The 21,952-nt window shown below is 52.3% G+C and overlaps 1 long non-coding RNA gene across 1 annotated transcript in view; it reads left to right on the top strand.

The window, feature by feature from the left end:
* The first annotated feature begins 374 nt into the window (after window positions 1-374).
* The window catches only part of LOC119963495, a 139,044-nt gene continuing 117,466 nt past the window's right edge, over window positions 375-21,952 (top strand). The window contains exon 1 of the long non-coding RNA XR_005460114.1: window positions 375-517. This is a non-coding gene — a long non-coding RNA (uncharacterized LOC119963495). The remainder of the gene's footprint in view (window positions 518-21,952) is intronic.

The raw sequence follows: 21,952 nt of genomic DNA, 5'->3' as shown, positions 1-21,952 counted from the left end.
CAGCCAGATGGTGGAGTGGTGATGGATGGACATTATTCTGGCCTCCGTTAGAGAAAGAAGTGGAGAACCCTCAGAGCACCTTGGTGGGGAATGGAGGTATAGAGGGATTGGAGAGCTATGATAAAGAGGACGCGGTTAGGGTCGGGGAACTGGAAGTTATTGATATGATGTCTGTGGGGAAAAGGGTCTGCGAAATAACATAACTGAAGGATGTCTCTCGCTGTAAAGAGATGCTGGTGTGCTTTATAACAAGGCAAAAAAAAACAATCTTCTCGTCAACAATATTTTCTTCTCCCCAGGCACATATCACAAGTCTGGCTCCTAGCTGGCCACCTTATGGGGTGGGTCCTTCACTGAAGAACAGATCAGGAGGAGGCTCCGTCAGTCATGGCCAGATAAACAGCTTAGTTTCCTCTTTGTGACTGCTTCATTTCAAGACATTTCAAATTCCGTGTCACTTTGTTTCCTGCAGTAACCATTGTAGAAAGCTCAGCACAAGGAACTGGAAATAGAAAGGGTTGGTATCAAGGGAGCTGTACTTGTTGTAAATAATTGGAAATTTGAGAGGAGCCATATGGTATTCCTGTGACAGCAGTTAATCCTGAACACAACCAGTACCTTAAAACATGAACATTTTCAGAATTAATCCACAGGGCAGGCAATTTACAAGATTACTGTTCCAGCTCTTTATTGGCAGTCTATTGCCTACATAATGTGTAGCTTGTTTTTTGAACAGGTACGAAATACGCGCCACCAAGTAAATGAGGCTGTGAAAAAGGGCAAAGGCCAGACTGTTGCTGGTCTTTTGCAATGTCCGTGGTAATTATTGTATCGTTTGTTTGCAGTCTACTGTTTGGGTTGAGTTGAGGAGCTTCCTTAATACACAGACGGCAGCTCTGGTTGCGACTCACTTGAGGAGAGAGAGAGAAGAAAATCCAAAGCTTTGACAGGTTGAAAGGTTCACAAAGCATAGAGGGATTGGATTGGATTGGATTTGTTTATTGTCACGTGTACCGATGTACCGTGAAAAGTATTTTTCGGCGAGCAGTTGAAACAGATCATTTTGTGCATGAAAATAAAAGAAAAGAAAAGAAAATACATAATAGGGCAACACAAGGTAGACAATGTACACAAAAGGAAATAAAAGAAAATACATAATAGGGCAACACAAGGTAGACAATGTACACAAAAGGAAATAAAAGAAAATACATAATAGGGCAACACAAGGTACACACTAGATAACACGGGCATCAGGTGAAGCATACAGGGGTGTAGTGTTGATCAGGTCAGTCCATAAGAGGGTCGTTTTTAGGAGTCTAGTAACAGCGGGGAAGAAGCTGTTTTTGAATCTGTTCGTGCGTGTTCTCAGACTTTCGTATCCTCTGCCCGATGGAAGAAGTTGGAAGAGTGAGTAAGCCGGGTGGGAGGAGTCTTTGATTATGCTGCCCGCTTTCCCCAGGCAGCGGGAGGTGTAGATCGAGTCAATGGATGGGAGGCAGGTTTGTGTGATGGACTGGGCGGTGTTCACGACTCTCTGAAGTTTCTTGCGGTCCTGGGCCGAGCAGTTGCCATACCAGGCTGTGATGCAGCCAGATAGGATGCTTTCTATAGTGCATCTGTAAAAGTTGGTAAGAGTTAATGTGGACATGCCGAATTTCCTTAGTTTCCTGAGAAAGTATAGGCGCTGTTGTACTTTCTTGGTTATAGCGTTGACGTGGGTGGACCAGGACAGACTGTTGGAGATGTGCACACCGAGGAATTTGAAGCTGTCAATCATCTCCACCTCGGCCCCGTTGATGCTGACAGGGGTGTGTACAGTACTTTGCTTCCTGAAGTCAATGACCAGCTCTTTAGTTTTGCTGGCATTGAGAGAGAGATTGTTGTCGCTGCACCACTCCACTAGGTTCTCTATCTCCCTTCTGTAGTCTGACTCATCGGGATCTCATCACTTATTTGGTGAATTAATTCACTGATCACGTTCCACTGCAGCATCGTTCGGACTTACTAGGGCCTGACAGGAACTCCTCGATGTGAAATAAGTTCGATCATTGAACAGAATGACTTCAACTTTAACCCTGCATGCAGGAAAGGGGGTCAAAACGCTCATCTCAGTAGGAGGTAGGCTGTGTAGGTAATCCAGGATTTTCTACCTGGGTACTGGGGTTAGTTTTCTGGCTGACACGGTTGTTATGGAACCTTTAACCGATGATTAGTAAACTGGTTGGGTGATCATCGAACCCCAGTCCACCTCATAGGTTCAAAGCATGCTGACCACGCACTTGGCATTCCGAACAAAAGTGGGCATGAACTCCATGAGCTGCATTTTCCTAATTTGGCCGCAGTCCCAACTTTGGCTAGAATTGTAGGATGTTGGTTGCAATCTTCCTGGAGTTGGCCAATTAAGAAGCTGCATCCAGGGCCCCCTTAAAATTAAGACAGGTGGATGGACCAAGGAAATAGGCGGCCCAACAGGACGCCTGCAGTAATGTCCGGTTGGCAGCCCCCAGCAGGAAAGGTCAATGCTGCTGAGGTAGGCGGAAGAGGGTGAGGGCACCTCGAAATGAAGGCGCTCTCTGAAGCATTGAGGGAATTATTTTTTGGATTAGGCCTAACCACAGTTGCCAGGCCATCACAGTGGGGGGAGAAACCTTGAGGAGAAATGACTGTGGATTCGACCGTCACGTCACAGTACTGTCATGCTGGATTGGTCGGTTGGGTGGAGAAGGCTCTTTGGGCCTTGACGACAGGCCTCCTCTGGTTGCTGCTGGGTTCTGGACTCAGTGGGCGACCCGTCTGCTTTCAGGAAGATATCAACAATGCAAACACTATTGGCCCAGTTGGCCCATTAATGAGCCTGATTGGTTGCCTGTCGTGCTGGTCCCACCTCTGGCTGGACGGTTTGGAGGTAGGAAAAAAGCGGAGAGCCGACCTGAGGCGCTATTTTGAAACTTTGCTCCTTGTCCAGCCTCCTAATCCGTATGCGCAGGACCATGAAAGTTTAGCCCCACATGCTCTAATTGGGCACCAGTTATTGGGCTGGATTCTTCGTTTCAGCGGCTAAATGCCGTCTCGAACAGAGAATTCGTGAGAGGTTTGCGATGAGAAAAATCAGCACCAACCCCTCACCGATTCTGGGCCTGGTGAAGGGGCTAGTACGGGCACCAGGTGAAACTCCTGGCTCCCATGCCGAAAACGGTCAGAGAACGCCCGGGCCCCGGGCCGCGCATGTGCAGGGCTGACGGGCTGCAGCGGTCGCGCCCTACAACATGATGCTGGCAAAGACCCGACCCGCCAAATACAGCCCCACAGGCCACCCTCCCACCAGTCCCCCCAGCTCTCGTGGAAGACCCCCGGCCAGCGGCACGATCTGGGCGAGTGTAGCGGCACTGAACACAGTCCGCAGCTGCCACATCGGGTTCCCAACCACTGAGACCACGCGTGTCCCACACGGTCGGGAACTCGGCCTATCGGGGACGCCCCATGGAAGGGTCGGCCGATGACGTGCCAACGCCATTGCAATGGCGCGGGACGCGATTACGCCATTTCCGAGTGGGCGGGGTATGGCTGACAGGCGTCAAACTGGCACCGGCCCCGATTTGAGCATCAGAGTCGATTCTCCGTCCGATCACCGATTACGATATCGGTGTCGGGCAATGGACAATCCCGCCTATTACATTTTTAATGTGTTTGTATATTTTATACTCCTGTTTTCTTTTAAGGTGGAACTTATATTGCAGAAACCGGACAGCACGGTAGCACAGTGGTTAGCACAATTGCTTCACAGCTCCAGGGTCCCAGGTTCAATTCCGGCTTGGGACACTGTCGGTGCGGAGCCTGCACGTTCTCCCCGTGTGTGCGTGGGTTTCCTCCGGGTGCTCCGGTTTCCTCCCACAGTCCAAAGACTTGCAGGTTAGGTGGATTGGCTGTGCTAAATTGCCCTTAGTGACCAAAATTGCCCTTAGTGTTGGGTGGGGTTAAGGGGATAGGGTGGAAGTGTGGGATTGGGTAGGGTGCTCTTTCCAAGAGCCGGTGCGGACTCGATGGGCCGAATGGCCTCCTTCTGCACTGTAAAATCTATAAAATCTATGAAAGGACATTCAGAGTCTCTGGTCAATGGCATTCCCTCACACCAGGACCAACCCTTCCACCTTCCATGCTCCACGTGAGCCTGACCCAGTCGAACTCCATCAGCATATCCTTCTGTTCCTTTCTCCCTCATTTACTTATCTACATTTCCCTTAAACACCTCCGTGCTCCTGTCTCAGCTGTTGGCGAGACCCATGTTCTCGCCATTATCCGAGGAAAGAATTTTCTCCTGAAATCCTTATTGAATTTATCAGCGACAGTCTTATATTTATGGCCCCTGCTTTTGGACGCGCCTGCCAGTGGAAACATCTGTTCTGCGTTACCCTATCAACCCCTCTTCATAATTTTAAAGACTTCTATCGGGGCCACCCCTCAGCCTTCTCTTTATTTTGAAGGGAAAACGGCCTCAGCCTGTCCAACCATTCCTGATAGTTACAACCTCGGAACTCTGATATCACCCTTATAAATCTTTTCTGCACCTTCTCCAGTTTTTTGAGTCACCATCACACGCCTGCTGTTTTTACTTTAAAACGGAATATCAGAACAGATGAAGAATGTACATCATATGTGGAATCATATGTAAAACGATGGAGAACAGAAATGGAGAACAAATAGGTATGAAAAGGGGGCTTTCACAGAACAGATTTTCACCCCGTTTTGGCAAAGCATCTGGGCCGCAATTCTCTGAGCCCCGCACCGGGCCAGAGAATCGCCGCAATCGAGCCATGCTGTCCCGACGCCGGCGCCCGATTCTCTGAGGGGTGGAGAATCGGCACCACTTGCGCCGGCGCATTTGGTGCGCCGTCGATCGCGGGCCGCAGCACGAGGCCGGGCCACCGATTCTCCAGCCTCGATGGGCCGAGCGGCCGAGTGGAAACGGCAGAGTCCTGCCGCCGCCGTTTGCCACTGGTCGCTGCCGGCGGGAAATTTGCGCGAAGGGTCAGTGGGCAGACTGTGGGGCGAGGAAAAGCGCTCCTTCACTCCGATGGGGTCTGGATCGGGGTTCACCGATCGGCGGGCCCGCCTCTCCCAGCCCCCGGTCCTAGTTTCTTCCACATCCGGCTCCCAGAGCCCCCATGTTGCATCGGGGGCTGGAGTGTTGAAGAAGTCCCCCATGCATGGGCTGGTTGGCGTGGCCCAACTGCGCACGCGCGGGTTGGCGCAGCGACAATTTGGCGCCAGGAAGGGAGGCTGGAGCGGCGTGAACCGCTCCAGCACTGTGCTAGCCCCCTGTGGGGGATAGAATCGGTCGTCCCCGTGCCCATTTTGCGCCATCGTGAAACGCGACGGCGTTCACGGCGGCACCAACACTTAGTCTCCATTTTGGGGAATCCCCCCCCCGATTAAAGAAAGAACGAAATAACTAGTATTTCTCTATCTTAGCAACTATCTTATTCTTGGGGCATCCCAATGAACCAATGAATTGCTTTTAAAGTGTAATTACTGCAGTAATAAGAACATAAGAACATAAGAACTAGGAGCAGGAGTAGGCCATCTGGCCCCTCGAGCCTGCTCCGCCATTCAATTAGATCATAGCTGATCTTTTGTGGACTCAGCTCCACTTTCCGGCCCGAACACCATAACCCTTAATCCCTTTATTCTTCAAAAAACTATCTATCTTTACCTTAAAAACATGTAATGAAGGAGCCTCAACTGCTTCACTGGGCAAGGAATTCCATAGATTCACAACCCTTTGGGTGAAGAAGTTCCTCCTAAACTCAGTCCTAAATCTACTTCCCCTTATTTTGAGGCTATGCCCCCTAGTTCTGCTTTCACCCGCCAGTGGAAACAACCTGCCCGCATCTATCCTATCTATTCCCTTCATAATTTTAAATGTTTCTATAAGATCTCCCCTCATCCTTCTAAATTCCAATGAGTACAGTCCCAGTCTACTCAACCTCTCCTCATAATCCAACCCCTTCAGCTCTGGGATTAACCTAGTGAATCTCCTCTGCACACCCTCCAGCGCCAGTACGTCCTTTCTCAAGTAAGGAGACCAAAACTGAACACAATACTCCAGGTGTGGCCGCACTAACACCTTATACAATTGCAACATAACCTCCCTAGTCTTAAACTCCATCCCTCTAGCAATGAAATTCCATTTGCCTTCTTAATCACCTGTTGCACTTGTAAACCAACCTTCTGTGACTCATGCACTAGCACACCCAAGTCTCTCTGAACAGCGGCATGCTTTAATATTTTATCGTTTAAATAATAATCCCGTTTGCTGTTATTCCTACCAAAATGGATAACCTCACATTTGTCAACATTGTATTCCATCTGCCAGACCCTAGCCCATTCACTTAACCTGTCCAAATCCCTCTGCAGACTTCCAGTATCCTCTGCACTTTTCGCTTTACCACTCATCTTAGTGTCATCTGCAAACTTGGACACATTGCCCTTGGTCCCCAACTCCAAATCATCAATGTAAATTGTGAACAATTGTGGGCCCAACACGGATCCCTGAGGCACACCACTAGCTACTGATTGCCAACCAGAGAAACACCCATTTATCCCAACTCTTTGCTTTCTATTAATTAACCAATCCTCTATCCATGCTACTACTTTACCCTTAATGCCATGCATCTTTATCTTATGCAGCAACCTTTTGTGTGGCACCTTGTCAAAGGCTTTCTGGAAATCCAGATATACCACATCCATCGGCTCCCCGTTATCTACTGCACTGGTAATGTCCTCAAAATTTCCACTAAATTAGTTAGGCATGACCTGCCTTTTACGAACCCATGCTGCGTCTGCCCAATGGGACAATTTCTATCCAGATGCCTCGCAATTTCTTCCTTGATGATAGATTCCAGCATCTTCCCTATTACCGAAGTTAAACTCACTGGCCTATAATTTCCTGCTTTCTGCCTACCTCCTTTTTTAAACAGTGGCGTCACGTTTGCTAATTTCCAATCCACCGGGACCACCCCAGAGTCTAGTGAATTTCGGTAAATTATCACTAGTGCATCTGCAATTTCCCTAGCCATCTCTTTTAGCACTCTAGGATGCATTCCATCAGGGCCAGGAGACTTGTCTACCTTTAGCCCCATTACCTTGCCCATCACTACCTCCTTAGTGATAACAATCATCTCAAGGTCCTCACCTGTCATAGCCTCATTTCCATCAGTCATTGGCATGTTATTTGTGTCTTCCACTGTGAAGACCGACCCAAAAAACCTGTTCAGTTCCTCAGCCATTTCCTCATTTCCCATTATTAAAACTCCCTTCTCATCCTCTAAAGGACCAATATTTACCTTAGCCACTCTTTTTTGTCTTATATATTTGTAAAAACTTTTACTGTCTGTTTTATATTCTGAGCAAGTTTACTCTCATACTCTATCTTACTCTTCTTTATAGCTTTTTTAGTAGCTTTCTGTTGCCCCCTAAAGATTTCCCAGTCCTCTAATCTCCCAGCAATCTTTGCCACTTTATATGCTTTTTCCTTCAATTTGATACTCTCCCTTATTTCCTTAGATATCCACGGTCGATTTTCCCTCTTTCTTCCGTCCTTCCTTTTTGTTGGTATAAACCTTTGCTGAGCACTGTGAAAAATCGCTTGGAAGGTTAATGCAGCCATGTTGTACACAGCAAGATTCCACAAACACTAAATGAGTTAATGGACCAGTGAATCTGTTATATTTTTAATCTCCTAAATTCCTCGACATCTTCGGCCTCACGGAAATCCTGACGGTGGATAGGCAGTTGATTGGAAGTTGTGAAAAGGCTGGAGCATTTAAGTACACAAATGAGAAAACAAGAATAGATCTGTAACATAGCGATATCTTTAAGTATTGCTGTCATTGCAGTGTTAATGTGGGCCTACTTGTGACAATAATAAAGATTATAAATTAGTATAAAAAAGAGACACGTCGAAGCTTTTTATCTTTAACCCATCGGGACACTTCAGAAGAATGGCAGTATGAGGGGAAAGCAAGAACCATTCTACTATTCTGGGGCGGTACGGTGGCCACATTTCTTAGCACTGCTGCCTCACAGCGCCAGGGGCCTGTGTTCGATTCCGACGTTGGGTGACTGTCTGTGTTGTACGGGTCCTTCCTATTTATTTCCTTATTTCCCCTTTCTTTTATTTTTGCCGTTACATTTCCATTCATGGATGATTAATGGATGGCCTGTGCCCTTAATTCAAACAGAGCTCGAGCGATCACTGTGCTAGTCTGTGATGGTTTGTACTGGAGTTGTATACGGACCGACACCAACCACAGTGACTCGGTCTGATTGATTTGGCTGGTGGCCAATGAATTGGCCCAAAGGGCTGTGCTCTGCTAGGTAACAGGCGATGATTGGATTTGATCCCACCGGAATGTTTTTCAGGGCTCCAAGGGTTGAGTTTTGTTTCAGTTTTGATCTTGGCAGCCCGGGAAGGGTCCTGCTACCCTCTCCCCTTTGTTTTCTTATCCAGAAAAGCAGCAAGCCTGGGTGAATCTATGTACAGGCAAAATGCAGAAACGACCAACTCTCTCTGCAAAAAGATAGAGTCCTTTATGCTGCCGGTGAGCACAGCATTTTTCTATACTACAGGGACCCTGAATGAATGACTCGACAAAGAAGACCATTGTTTTAATCAGCGAGTGTGTGTGAACAAAGTTTGCTAAAGAACCATCATTCGAAGCAAAGACTTTCGTCCTTATTATTTATCACCCATTTCCCCCTTACATGTTTGTCTGTCTATTGTGTGTAGGTAGAACAGGTAGGACAGTTAAAAGGGGTAGTAGTTAGCTATTGTCTTGTCGTTAACCAATTGAATTGACTGAATATTTCATGAAAGCTCTTGGTATAAACAGTGATTATGTTTAAATTTATAAACCTGGTGACTGTAATTATTGGGAGGCCAAGGGCCAAAGGCTTTGAATAGTTTTACATGAATTTTGGGTTAATTCACTTGTGTTGTGACTCCGGGATGAGTGGGGCTCGAATGTTCTTCCTGTGTCTGCGTGGGTTTCCTCCAGGGGTTTGGGATTTCTCCCACACTCCAAAGACGTGCAGTTTAAGTGGATTGGCCCTGGTAAAATTGTCCTTTAGTGTCCAAAGGGTAGGTGGTGTTACGGGGATAGGGCGGGGGAGTGGGTCAAGTAGGGTGCACTTTCGGAGGGTTGGTGCAGACCGGATGGGCCGAATGGCCTCCTTCTGCATGCCTTCTATGATGGCAAGACAAAAAGCTTCAACATGTCTAGTTTCTTTCGGGAATGCTTGGGTTCTGTACTAGTAAACAACAATAACAATATACAGTAAAATGTTTGTTGTCAGGCCGACTCCGAGAATGGGCGGTGCTGGTTAATCAAAAACGTTAGTTAACGGGGAATTGCATTACTCTGGATCCAATGCAAGGTGCTGGTCTGTCGTTAGGGGAGAGGGGAAGCTGCTGGGCAGTCAAAGGCCCCAGCACAGCAGAGTATCATTGGGCAGCACAGTAGCATAGTGGTTAGCACAAATGCTTCACAGCTCCAGGGTCCCAGGTTCGATTCCCGGCTTGGGTCACTGTCTGTGTGGAGTCTGCACGTTCTCCCCGTGTGTGCGTGGGTTTCCACCGGGTACTCTGGTTTCCTCCCACAGTCCAAAGATGTGCAGGTTAGGTGGATTGGCCATGCTAAATTGCCCGTAGTGTCCAAAATTGCCCTTAGTGTTGGGTGGGGTTACTGGGGTTTGGGGATAGGGTGGAGCTGTGGACCTTGGGTAGTGTGCTCTTTCCAGGAGCCAGTGCAGACTCGATGGGCTGAATGGCCTCCTTCTGCACTGTAAATTCTATAAATTCTATGAAATGAAATCATCGGAAAACCACCACAGCTGAAGACCAAGTTGACATTACATCCAACACCACGACCTACAGAGCGACTTTTTAAACGTTTGCACTGTGAGTGGCTTATCGTTGTTTAGATTCAAAAATCCAAACAGACTCAATTATTTAATTGTTTCAATGGAAGGCCTGAGAATCACTTCTGCTGAATTAAATCTGCCATTACGATTGTTGGTTGTTTTTTTGTTGAGCAATGAAAATGACTGGGATTTAAAAGAAAACGGAACTGTCAGAAACTCGGGACTTTTCATTGGTGGGCCTGAATGCGCAAAGTTCACAGCACATTATGGTATTATCATAACTATCAGGTAGCCTCACGGTAGCATGGTGGTTAGCATCAATGCTTCACAGCTCCAGGGTCCCAGGTTCGATTCCCTGCTGGGTCACTGTCTGTGTGGAGTCTGCACGTCCTCCCCGTGTGTGCGTGGGTTTCCTCCGGGTGCTCCGGTTTCCTCCCACAGTCCAAAGATGTGCGGGTTAGGTGGATTGGCCACGCTAAATTGCCCGTAGTGTAAGGTTAATGGGGGGATTGTTAGGTTACGGGTAACGTGGGTTTAAGTGGGGTGATCATTGCTCAGCACAACATCGAGGGCCGAAGGGCCTGTTCTGTGCTGTACTGTTCTATATTCTATAACTGCAAGGGTTAATGAAGTGTCGAGAGTAGCCACTAGAGGGAGCTACAGTTACAACTATATAAGGCAGTGATGCTGAGCCTTGTGGGAGAGTCTGGGAGAGTGTACAGGAGTTAGCTCGTGAGAATCAGAAATACAGACAGTGTAAGTGAGTGCAGATCACTCTAATATACGCTCGCCTGATCTACCAAGGCGCTGGGATCTGACCCCGTCCCACGGAGACGCCAGGCGAGCACTGTTTAGTGCTGCTCCCCACAAAGAGGGACCAGAGGAAACGGCACTTGGGTTGGGAGGCCCCTAGGTGGTTGCCCTCTGGGCAGGGCAGCACCCTGGCACTGCAGGTGCCACTCAGGCTCCTTGGTGCTGCCAGCTTGGCACACAGGCACTGCCAGCTGGCCACCCTGGCAGTACCACCCAGGTGCCGGCCTGCCAAGGTGCCCAGGCGGCACTGCCAGGGTGCCAGGCTGGCATTTGTCCCGCGCTGGGGATCTTTGTCAGGGAGTTCGGGCTTTGGTGGTCGGGCTGGAGGAGTCGAGAGATCTAGACGCCATATAAAAATGGTGTCCCGATCTCTTCCTGTACTGAGGGTTTCCAGTGAGCGGAACTCCTCAATGCAGGAAACGAGGCTCAGTGAGGCCTCGGTGGAGCAGGGCTCAACGCCTTTGTCAAGGGTCTCTGTTACAATTTGGTTAGACCGCGTCCTAAGTGCGGTTTAATAGCCGTGCCAATCTCACCAAAAGTTGAAGAGTAACACCCTGCCAAACTCACCCAAAATGGCACATTGGGCTGGCTATTCCTCCCCCCCCCCCCCCCCCTCCCACAAGAACGGCACAGACGAGACACCGACAATGTAAAAATCCATTGACCTCGGGCAGGATTCTCCGATCGCTGGGCGAACACAGCCGGAGAACCCCACCCGTAGAAATTCTTTGCTTGAATTCTGCCATATACTGGTTGCGCTAAGTGAGTCTGGCACCCCCCCCCCCCCCCCTGCCCTCCTAGACTGTTCTCTCCAGTATGAGCACAGAGAGAGGTTACGTAGGACGGTAATTTCTTCCCTGATGGAAATCTACACCAGTTCCCTCCGAACAACCATCCAATTTCAGTTTCAGCTTTCACTTAACCAGGGTGATGAAGGTGGGGAAGGGTCACGGGAGTCGGTGGCTGAGCCTTGCACCTCTTCCGTGGCCTTGTGGTCTGAGCTGACTGTGTAAAACACGGCCCCAATCGCTCACTGATCTGGAGGCAGGAAGTTGGTGCCCAGGATGAGGGAGTTGTCCGATGTTGAGAGGCTGAGTCATTTGGGTTGGCGTTCTCTGACCTTAGGAAGAAGCAGGTAATCTCATCGAAACCTAAAATTTCAGAAGGGTTTGATTCGGAAGGTGAGAGATTGTTTCCACTGGCTGGGCAATCTAAATCACGGGGGAAGGAACAGCCTCAGAAGACAGGGCTGATCACTGAGATTAAGAGAAATTACTTCACTTAAAGGGGTGGGAGTCTCTTAAATTTGCTTCCCCAGACAGTTGAGAAAGCTCCATCGTTGAATATATTTACGGCTGGGATAGGGAGATTTTTGATCTCTCAAGGAATCAATGGATAAGGGCAACAGGTGGAAAAATGGAGTTTTACAGAATGTGCATAATTTACAGTGCAGAAGGAGGCCATTCAGCCCATCGAGTCTGCACCGAGGGAGTGCGGCACTGTTGGAGGGGCTGTACCGAGGGAGTGCGGCACTGAGGGAGTGAGACACTGAGGGAGTGAGGCACTGAGGGAGTGAGGCACTGTTGGAGGAGCTGCATTGAGGGAGTGAGGCACTGTTGGAGGAGCTGTACCGAGGGAGTGCGGCACTGAGGGCGTGAGGCACTGAGGGATTGCGGCACTGAGGGAGTGAGGCACTGAGGGAGTGAGGCACTGAGGGAGTGCTGCACTGAGGGATTGCGGCACTGAGGGAGTGAGACACTGAGGGAGTGAGGCACTGAGGGAGTGTGGCACTGTTGGAGGAGCTGTACCGAGGGAGTGCGGCACTGAGGGAGTGCTGCACTGAGGGATTGCGGCACTGTTGGAGTTCTGCACTGAGGGAGTGATGCACTGAGGGAGTGCTGCACCGAGGGGGTGCGGCACCGAGGGAGTGAGGCACTGAGGGAGTGCTGCACTGTTGGAGTGCTGCACTGAGGGAGTGCGGCACTGAGGGAGTGCGGCACTGAGGGAGTGAGGCACTGAGGGAGTGCTGCACTGAGGGAATGAGGCACTGAGGGAGTGCTGCACCGAGGGAGTGCTGCACCGAGGGAGTGCTGCACCGAGGGAGTGCGGCACCGAGGGAGTGAGGCACTGAGGGAGTGAGGCACTGAGGGAGTGAGGCACTGAGGGAGTGAGACAATGAGGAAGTGAGGCACTGAGAGAGTGAGGCACTGAGAGAGTGAGGCACTGAGGAAGTGAGGCACTGAGGGAGTGAGGCACTGAGGGAGTGTGGCATTGTTGGAGGAGCTGTACCGAGGGAGTGAGGCACTGAGGAAGTGAGGCACTGAGGGAGTGAGACAACGAGGAAGTGAGGCACTGAGAGAGTGAGGCACTGAGAGAGTGAGGCACCGAAGGAGTGCGGCACTGAGGGAGTGAGGCACTGAGGGAGTTAGGCACCGAGAGAGTGTAGCATTGTTGGAGGAGCTGTACCGAGAGAGAGAGGCACTGAGGAAGTGAGGCACTGAGGTAGTGAGACATTGAGGGAGTGAGGCACTGAGGGAGTGCGGCACTGAGGGAGTGCGGCACTGAGAGAGTGTAGCATTGTTGGAGGAGCTGTACCGAGAGAGTGAGGCACTGAGGTAGTGAGACATTGAGGTAGTGAGACATTGAGGGAGTGCGGCACGGAGGGAGTGACGCACTGAGGGAGTGAGACATTGAGGGAGTGAGGCACTGAGGGAGTGAGGCACAAGGGAGTGCGGCACTGAGGGAGTGAGATACTGAGGGAGTGAGGCACTGAGGGAGTGAGGCACTGAGGTAGTGAGACATTGAGGGAGTGAGGCACTGAGGTAGTGAGACATTGAGGGAGTGAGGCACTGAGGTAGTGAGGCACTGAGGAAGTGAGGCACTGAGGTAGTGAGACATTGAGGGAGTGCTGCACTGAGGGAGTGAGGCACTGAGGGAGTGAGGCATTGAGGGAGTGAGGCACTGAGGGAGTGAGGCACTGAGGTAGTGAGACATTGAGGGAGTGAGGCACTGAGGGAGTGAGGCACAGAGGTAGTGAGACATTGAGGGAGTGAGGCACTGAGGTAGTGAGACATTGAGGGAGTGAGACATTGAGGTAGTGAGATACTGAGGGAGTGAGGCACTGAGGAAGTGAGGCACTGAGGAAGTGAGGCACTGAGGTAGTGAGACATTGAGGGAGTGTGGCACTGAGGGAGTGAGGCACTGAGGGAGTGAGGCACTGAGGGAGTGAGGCACTGAGGGAGTGAGGCACTGAGGGAGTGTAGCATTGTTGGAGGAGCTGTACCGAGAGAGTGAGACACTGAGGGAGTGAGGCATTGAGGGAGTGCTGCACTGAGGGAGTGAGGCACTGAGGTAGTGAGGCATTGAGGGAGTGAGGCACTGAGGTAGTAAGGCACTGAGGTAGTGAGGCACTGAGGGAGTGAGGCACTGAGGGAGTGAGGCACTGTTGGAGGAGCTGCATTGAGGGAGTGAGGCATTGTTGGAGGAGCTGTACCGAGGGAGTGCGGCACTGAGGGACTGAGGCACTGAGGGATTGCGGCACTGAGGGAGTGAGGCACTGAGGGAGTGCTGCACAGAGGGATTGCGACACTGAGGGAGTGAGGCACTGAGGGAGTGAGGCACTGAGGGAGTGAGGCACTGAGGGAGTGAGGCACTGAGGGCGTGTGGCACTGTTGGAGGAGCTGTACCGAGGGAGTGCGGCACTGAGGGTGTGCTGCACTGAGGGATTGCGGCACTGTTGGAGTTCTGCACTGAGGGAGTGCTGCACCGAGGGGGTGCGGCACTGAGGGAGTGAGGCACTGAGGGAGTGAGGCACTGAGGGAGTGCTGCACTGTTGGAGTGCTGCACTGAGGGAGTGCTGCACTGAGGGAGTGCTGCACTGAGGGAGTGCTACACCGAGGGAGTGCTACACCGAGGGAGTGAGGCACTGAGGGAGTGCTGCACTGAGGGAATGAGGCACTGAGGGAGTGCTGCACTGAGGGAGTGCTGCACCGAGGGAGTGCGGCACTGAGGGAGTGAGGTACTGAGGGAGTGAGGCACTGAGGGAGTGCGATACTGAGGGAGTGAGGCACTGAGGGAGTGAGGCACTGAGGGAGTGAGGCACTGAGGGAGTGAGGCACTGAGAGAGTGAGGCACTGAGGAAGTGAGGCACTGAGGGAGTGAGGCACTGAGGGAGTGTGGCATTGTTGGAGGAGCTGTACCGAGGGAGTGAGGCACTGAGGAAGTGAGGCACTGAGGGAGTGAGACAACGAGGAAGTGAGGCACTGTGAGAGTGAGGCACCGAAGGAGTGCGGCACTGAGGGAGTGAGGCACTGAGGGAGTGAGGCACTGAGAGAGTGTAGCATTGTTGGAGGAGCTGTACCGAGAGAGTGAGGCACTGAGGAAGTGAGGCACTGAGGTAGTGAGACATTGAGGGAGTGAGGCACTGAGGGAGTGCGGCACTGAGGGAGTGCGGCACTGAGAGAGTGTAGCATTGTTGGAGGAGCTGTACCGAGAGAGTGAGGCACTGAGGTAGTGAGACATTGAGGTAGTGAGACATTGAGGGAGTGCGGCACTGAGGGAGTGAGGCACTGAGGGAGTGAGACATTGAGGGAGTGAGGCACTGAGGGAGTGAGGCACCGAGGGAGTGCGGCACCGAGGGAGTGCGGCACTGAGGGAGTGCGGCACTGAGGGAGTGAGATACTGAGGGAGTGAGGCACTGAGGGAGTGAGGCACTGAGGTAGTGAGACATTGAGGGAGTGAGGCACTGAGGTAGTGAGACATTGAGGGAGTGAGGCACTGAGGTAGTGAGACATTGAGGGAGTGAGGCACTGAGGTAGTGAGACATTGAGGGAGTGAGGCACTGAGGAAGTGAGGCACTGAGGTAGTGAGACATTGAGGGAGTGCCTCACTGAGGGAGTGAGGCACTGAGGAAGTGAGGCATTGAGGGAGTGAGGCACTGAGGGAGTGAGGCACTGAGGTAGTGAGACATTGAGGGAGTGAGGCACTGAGGTAGTGAGACATTGAGGGAGTGAGACATTGAGGGAGTGAGATACTGAGGGAGTGAGGCACTGAGGAAGTGAGGCACTGAGGTAGTGAGACATTGAGGGAGTGCGGCACTGAGGGAGTGCGGCACTGAGGGAGTGAGATACTGAGGGAGTGAGGCACTGAGGGAGTGAGGCACTGAGGTAGTGAGACATTGAGGGAGTGAGGCACTGAGGTAGTGAGACATTGAGGGAGTGAGGCACTGAGGTAGTGAGACATTGAGGGAGTGAGGCACTGAGGTAGTGAGACATTGAGGGAGTGAGGCACTGAGGAAGTGAGGCACTGAGGTAGTGAGACATTGAGGGAGTGCCTCACTGAGGGAGTGAGGCACTGAGGGAGTGAGGCATTGAGGGAGTGAGGCACTGAGGGAGTGAGGCACTGAGGTAGTGAGACATTGAGGGAGTGAGGCACTGAGGTAGTGAGACATTGAGGGAGTGAGACATTGAGGGAGTGAGATACTGAGGGAGTGAGGCACTGAGGAAGTGAGGCACTGAGGTAGTGAGACATTGAGGGAGTGTGGCACTGAGGGAGTGAGGCACTGAGGGAGTGAGGCACTGAGGTAGTGAGGCACTGAGGGAGTGTAGCATTGTTGGAGGAGCTGTACCGAGAGAGTGAGACACTGAGGGAGTGAGGCATTGAGGGAGTGCTGCACTGAGGGAGTGAGGCACTGAGGTAGTGAGGCATTGAGGGAGTGAGGCACTGAGGTAGTGAGGCACTGAGGGAGTGAGGCACTGAGGGAGTGAGGCACTGAGGGAGTGAGACACTGAGGGAGTGAGGCACTGAGGGAGTGAGGGAGTGAGGCACTGAGGGAGTGAGACATTGAGGGAGTGAGGCACTGAGGGAGTGAGGCACTGAGGGAGTGAGGCACTGAGGGAGTGAGGCACTGAGGGAGTGAGGCCTTTCAGGCGCGATCTGAAACTGAGGCACCCCCTGCTCTCTCAGGTGGATTTTAAAGAATTTGCCGCATGATCTTGATGAGAAGGGAGATTTATCTGTTGTGTCCTGGCCAATGCTTATCCTCAAACAACATCATAAAAACAGATTGTCTGGTCATTGTACGCTGTGCGCAGATTGACTGCTGTATTTCCTACTTCACAACAGTGCCTACAGATTAAAAAGTACTTCATTGACTGTAAAGCTTTTTGGGATGTATCGTCCGGTCGCCGACGACGATGCCAAAATCGCGTTCGGTGATTGGCCGGAGAATCCAAGTTTCCGACGACATCGGGGCGGTGCCGTTTTGACATCAAATCGAGATGTTCCGCGCCCCGAAAATGGCCGAAATGGGTTTCTTGTCGTGCGGCGATTAAATACAGTGGGCATATCATTAGCGGGCCTGACACCCTATTCACCGTACATGATGGGCCAAGTTCCAGATGGCGTGGTACACTTGTGGTCTCAAAAATCATGAATTTGGCGTCGTGGTTGCTGAGTGAGAGAGAGTGGTTGGACACGGGGTGGAGTGACAGTGGCCTACCAGGTGAGATACTGGCCATGCTGGCCAGAGGGTGGGGGGGCCCCTTGCCAGGACTGGGGGAGGAGGGGGGAACAGGTCAGTCAGCCGGAGTGACCCCCATAGGACTGGGACGGTGCCCAGGCACCAGCTGCCATTACAGCATCCATCTTGCTGCGCGCCCATTGACCACCCACCTTGGCCGCTGGTTCTACACAGTGACACTGGCCGTATGGGTGCGCCCGCTCCCGCACCACCCCCCCCCGCCACAGCGTGTGTCCCCTCAGCCCCAAACAACCCATCCAAGTGGCCGCCACCCACCGGCGGACCACCCAGGGCCACACCCACGGCAGCCCCCAGTGAGGGCAGTGCCAGCAATGGTACCCCTGGCAACAAGAATGGGCACGTGTGTACCACGCCGCCTGCCATTTGAGGACCTGCCCGACTGGGTATGCCTTCGGAGACACTGGCTGAGCAGAGAGACAGTGCGACACATCTGCCAGATGATGGCACATCTGGCAGCGCGGGGGGTATAGGGAAGGACACCCGCTCCCGGTGACCGTAGACCATAAGGCCATAAGACATTGGAGCAGAATTAGGCCACTCAGCCCATCGAGTCTGTGCCACCATTCAATCATGGCTGATGGGCAGGATTCTCTGGTCCTGAGGCTAAGTGTTGACACCGTCGTAAACACGTGTCAGCATGGCCTCAGGAGCAGCAATTCTGACCCCTACAGGGGACCAGCACGGCACTCGAGCGATCCACGCCGCTCCAGCTGCCGATCCTGGCGTAGATGGGCGCCGCAGGTCTGCACATGTGCAGTGGGACCGGCGCGATTTCCGCGCATGCGCGGTTTCTCCCTTCTCCGTGCCGGCCCCGACGCAACATGGCATAGAGCTACAGGGGCCGACGCGGAACAAAGGAGGCCCCCGCCCGAGAGGCTGGCCCACCGGTTGGTGGGCCCCGATCGCGGGCCAGGCCACAGCGGAGGCCCACCCCGCGGTTGGAACCACCCTCCCCCCCTCCAGGCCGCCCCCTGGATCCGTCCACACCGAGGTCCCGCCGGGTAAGACCAGGTTAGAACAGCCGCCCGTGCTGGCGCCAATGGTGCCGATTCTCTGCTCTCCGGAGCTCTTAACTTATTTAACAGTCTCCTATGTGGCACCTTGTCGAAGGCCTGGTAATCTAAATTAATCACGTCCACTGGTTCTCCTTTGTCGAACTTCCTTGTTACCTCCTCAAAGAACTCTAACAGATTTGTCAGACACGACCTCCCTTTGACAAAGCCGTGCTGACTCAGTCCTATTTTACGATGCACTTCCAAGTGGTCCGGTATCTCATCTTTGATAATGGACTCTAAAATCTTACCCATGACCAAAGTCAGGCTAAACGGCCTATGATTTCCTGTCTTCTGCCTCCCTGTGTTGTTACATTAGCCACTTTCCAGTCCTCTGGGGCCCTTCCTGACTCCAATGATTCCTGAAAGATCATCACCAATGCCTCCACAATTTCCTCAGCTATCTCTTTTAGAACCCTGGGGTGTAGTCCATCCGGTCCAGGTGATTTATCCACCTTCAGACCTTTCAGTTTCCCCAGAACCTTCTCCTTAGTGATAGCCCTGCATCACCTCTTCCCCCTGGTTCTACTGGAGCTCTGGCATCCCACAGCTGTCTTCCACCATGTAGACTGATGCAAAGTATCTATTCAGTTTGTCTGCCATTTCTTTGTTTCCTAATATTACTTCTCCAGCCACGTTTTCCAGTGGTCCAATGTCTATATTTGCCTCCCTCTTGTCTTTATATATTGAAAAAAACTCTTCCTATCTTCTTTTATATTACTAGCTAGCTTTCACTTATGCTCGATCTTCTCCCCCGATTGCTTTTTAGTTGCTCTCTGCTCACTTTTAAATGATTCCCTATCCTCTGGCTTCCCACTAATCCTCGCCACTTTGTATGCTTTTTCTTTTGCTTTTATGCTGTCCTTGACTTCCCTCGTCAACCATGGATGCCTTGTCCTCCCCTTGGCATGTTTCCTCTTCCTTGGGATGAATTTATGTTGTGCCTCCCGAATAACCCCCAAAAACTCCTGCCATGCCTGTTCCACTGTCTTCCCTCCTAGGTTCCTTCTCCAATCAACTCTGGCCAGCTCCTCCCTCATGTCTTTGTATTTACCCTTATTTAATTATAATACCGTTACATCTGATTGCAGCATCTCCCTCTCAAACTGCAGGGTAAAGTCTATCATATTGTGGTCACTGCTCCCTAAGGGTTCCTTCACCTGAAGTTCCTGAATCAAGTCTGCCTCATTACACATCACCAAATCCCGAATTGCCTGTTCCCTAGTAGGCTCTGTCACAAGCTGCTCCAAAAAAACAATTCTTACACATTCCACAAATTCCTTCTCTTGGGATCCACTACCAACCTGATTTTCCCAGTCCACCTGCATATTGAAGTCCCCCATGATTATCGTGATATTGCCGTTTTTACATGCTTTATCTATCTCCTGATTTATTTTCTGCCCCACATCCTGACTACTGCTAGGGGGCCTGTACATAACTCCCATCAGGGTATTTTTACCTTTGCGATTCCTCAACTCTACCCACAGAGATTCTATGCCTTCTGATCCTTTTATCGCTCCTTGCTATCGATTTAACTTCATTCCTTACTAACAATGCAACCCCACCCCCTTTGCCCATCTGTCCTTTCGATGGGACACATATGGGCTTTTCAAGGTAGCTTTATTGCAGTGTTAATGTAAGCCGACTTGCGACAATAAAGATTATTATTATCCTTGTATATGAAAATGAAAATCGCTTATTGTCACGAGTAGGCTTCAATGAAGTTACTGTGAAAAGCCCCATATTTAGATCCCAGCAATCCCCTTGCAGCCACGTCTCTGTGATGCCCACAAAATCGTACTGTCAAGGTGACAGTCGCCCTGAACGTCCGTGCCACGCGGTCCTTCCAGTCGCCAAATGGGGCCCTGTCTGGGATCTCACAGAGTTCACTGCACAGGTGCATCTGCACCATCACGGAGGCCCTATATGCCCAGGCACCGAAATACATCCATTTCCATGTGGACCGAGCCCACCAAGGAGAGTGATCGAGTGGTGCCTCGGCCTCCTGATGATGCGGTTCAGGTGCCTGGACCGCTCTGGAGGGGCATTCCAGTATGATGCTGACAGGGCCGCCTGTGTCGTGGTGGCCTGCTGCATCCTGCACAGCATAGCACAGCAGCGGGGCGATGTGCTAGAGGAGGAGGGGCAGGCTTCGTCCGATGAGGAGGATGCGGGGGACGGGGGACGACGATCAGGACATGGGGCCCGGGCAAGTACAGGAGGCCGCACAATGTCTGCGCCAGGGTCAACCAGCACAGTAGCACCTTCCTCCTGGGTGATCTCTGCAGGCGGGCTGGCAAATCCATCACACAATCCCGTCAAATCCCTGGGGTAGGGGTGCTGGGGACAGTCGGGGCTGGGGCAGGGGAGGGTGGATGGGGAGCACAGTCCTCCCACAATGCATGTACTGGTCCCCCCCTGGGCCAGCCCGGACCAGCCCACCCCCACACCCATCAGACAGAGCACCAGGGCAGTTTGTAAAGGTGGATACAGGTGTTTATTGTGAACAAATACATAAGTCTGTGCACTAGCCCTCAGAACTAAACTGCCCCCATGCTAACCTAACTGGTGTCTAACTTTCTGGCCTCACGGGCCCTAACGCTACGTCTAGTTGGTTCCCCAGATGTTACAGCAGGAGTGGAGGCGGCCTGTGTGACTCCCAACCTGCGATGAGGGTCCCCGTTGACGAGGGTCTTGTGGGGTGACCGGGCCTGGCCGCTACTCGGGTGGCGTTGTGCCGCCCTGTTCTGCCTGCTGCCTACCGGGTGCACCAGGGACAGGAGGGGGGAGAATCCCAGGTGTCGGGGTGTTCCAGCAGCTCCCCTGCGGGAGTCACCGGCACAGCCCTCTCACCTCCTCCTCCCTCGGGATGCCCGATGGTTCCCGGGCTACTCCATTGGACGGTGGTCCGATCGGAGCTATCTCCTGAGGGCCCCCTGCCACCTGGCGCTGCCAGTCCTGGAGGCCCGCTCTGGTCTCGACCAGGGTCTGCGTGCGCGCGGCATGTGGGAGTGAGGGGGGGTGTGTGTGGGTGAGGGGTGTGTGTGGGTGAGGGGTGTGTGTGGGTGAGGGGGCTGAGGGGGTGAGGGATCACGTTGAGGGTCCTCTGCTCGGGCACTGTGAGGGGCTGCAGTTCTGCTGGTCCCCCTCTGGTCTTCTCCCGCTACCAGCGGTTGTGCGCGGCCTTCTCCTGGGGGTGGGGAAACACGTACAACGAAACCGTTAAACGGAGTCCAACGCATGAAGCCCAGGGGTTGGGTAGATAGTGGCCAGGGCACCCGGCCATAGTGGCTGGCATGGGTGATGGCATGGGGGGGGGGGGGGGGCAGGGTGGGAGTTTGGCCATCCCTCTGGAACGAGGGGCCGGGTTGTGGGTGTGTGTGTGGGGTCACAGGTTAGTGCCAAGGGTACGGAGCAGCCAGCTCACCCTGGCCGCACTGAGGAGTTCGCGGAGTTTCTTTCAGCACCGCAGGCCAGTCCGGACAACGTTGCCCATGGCATGACCGCCTCTGCCACCTGCGTCCAGGCATGGCGAACGTCGGTGCCTGGCGGCCTTCCTCCCAAGCCGTGGTATAGGGTCATCCTTCTCTCCTCCACGGCGCCCAGGAGGGTGTCCAGCTCAACA

This window comes from Scyliorhinus canicula, chromosome 3, assembly GCF_902713615.1.
Source record: "Scyliorhinus canicula chromosome 3, sScyCan1.1, whole genome shotgun sequence".
Classification (NCBI taxonomy): Eukaryota; Metazoa; Chordata; class Chondrichthyes; order Carcharhiniformes; family Scyliorhinidae; genus Scyliorhinus; species Scyliorhinus canicula.
The sequence above is the reverse complement of the archived record's forward strand: the minus strand, read 5'-3'. Positions and strand labels throughout refer to the sequence as shown.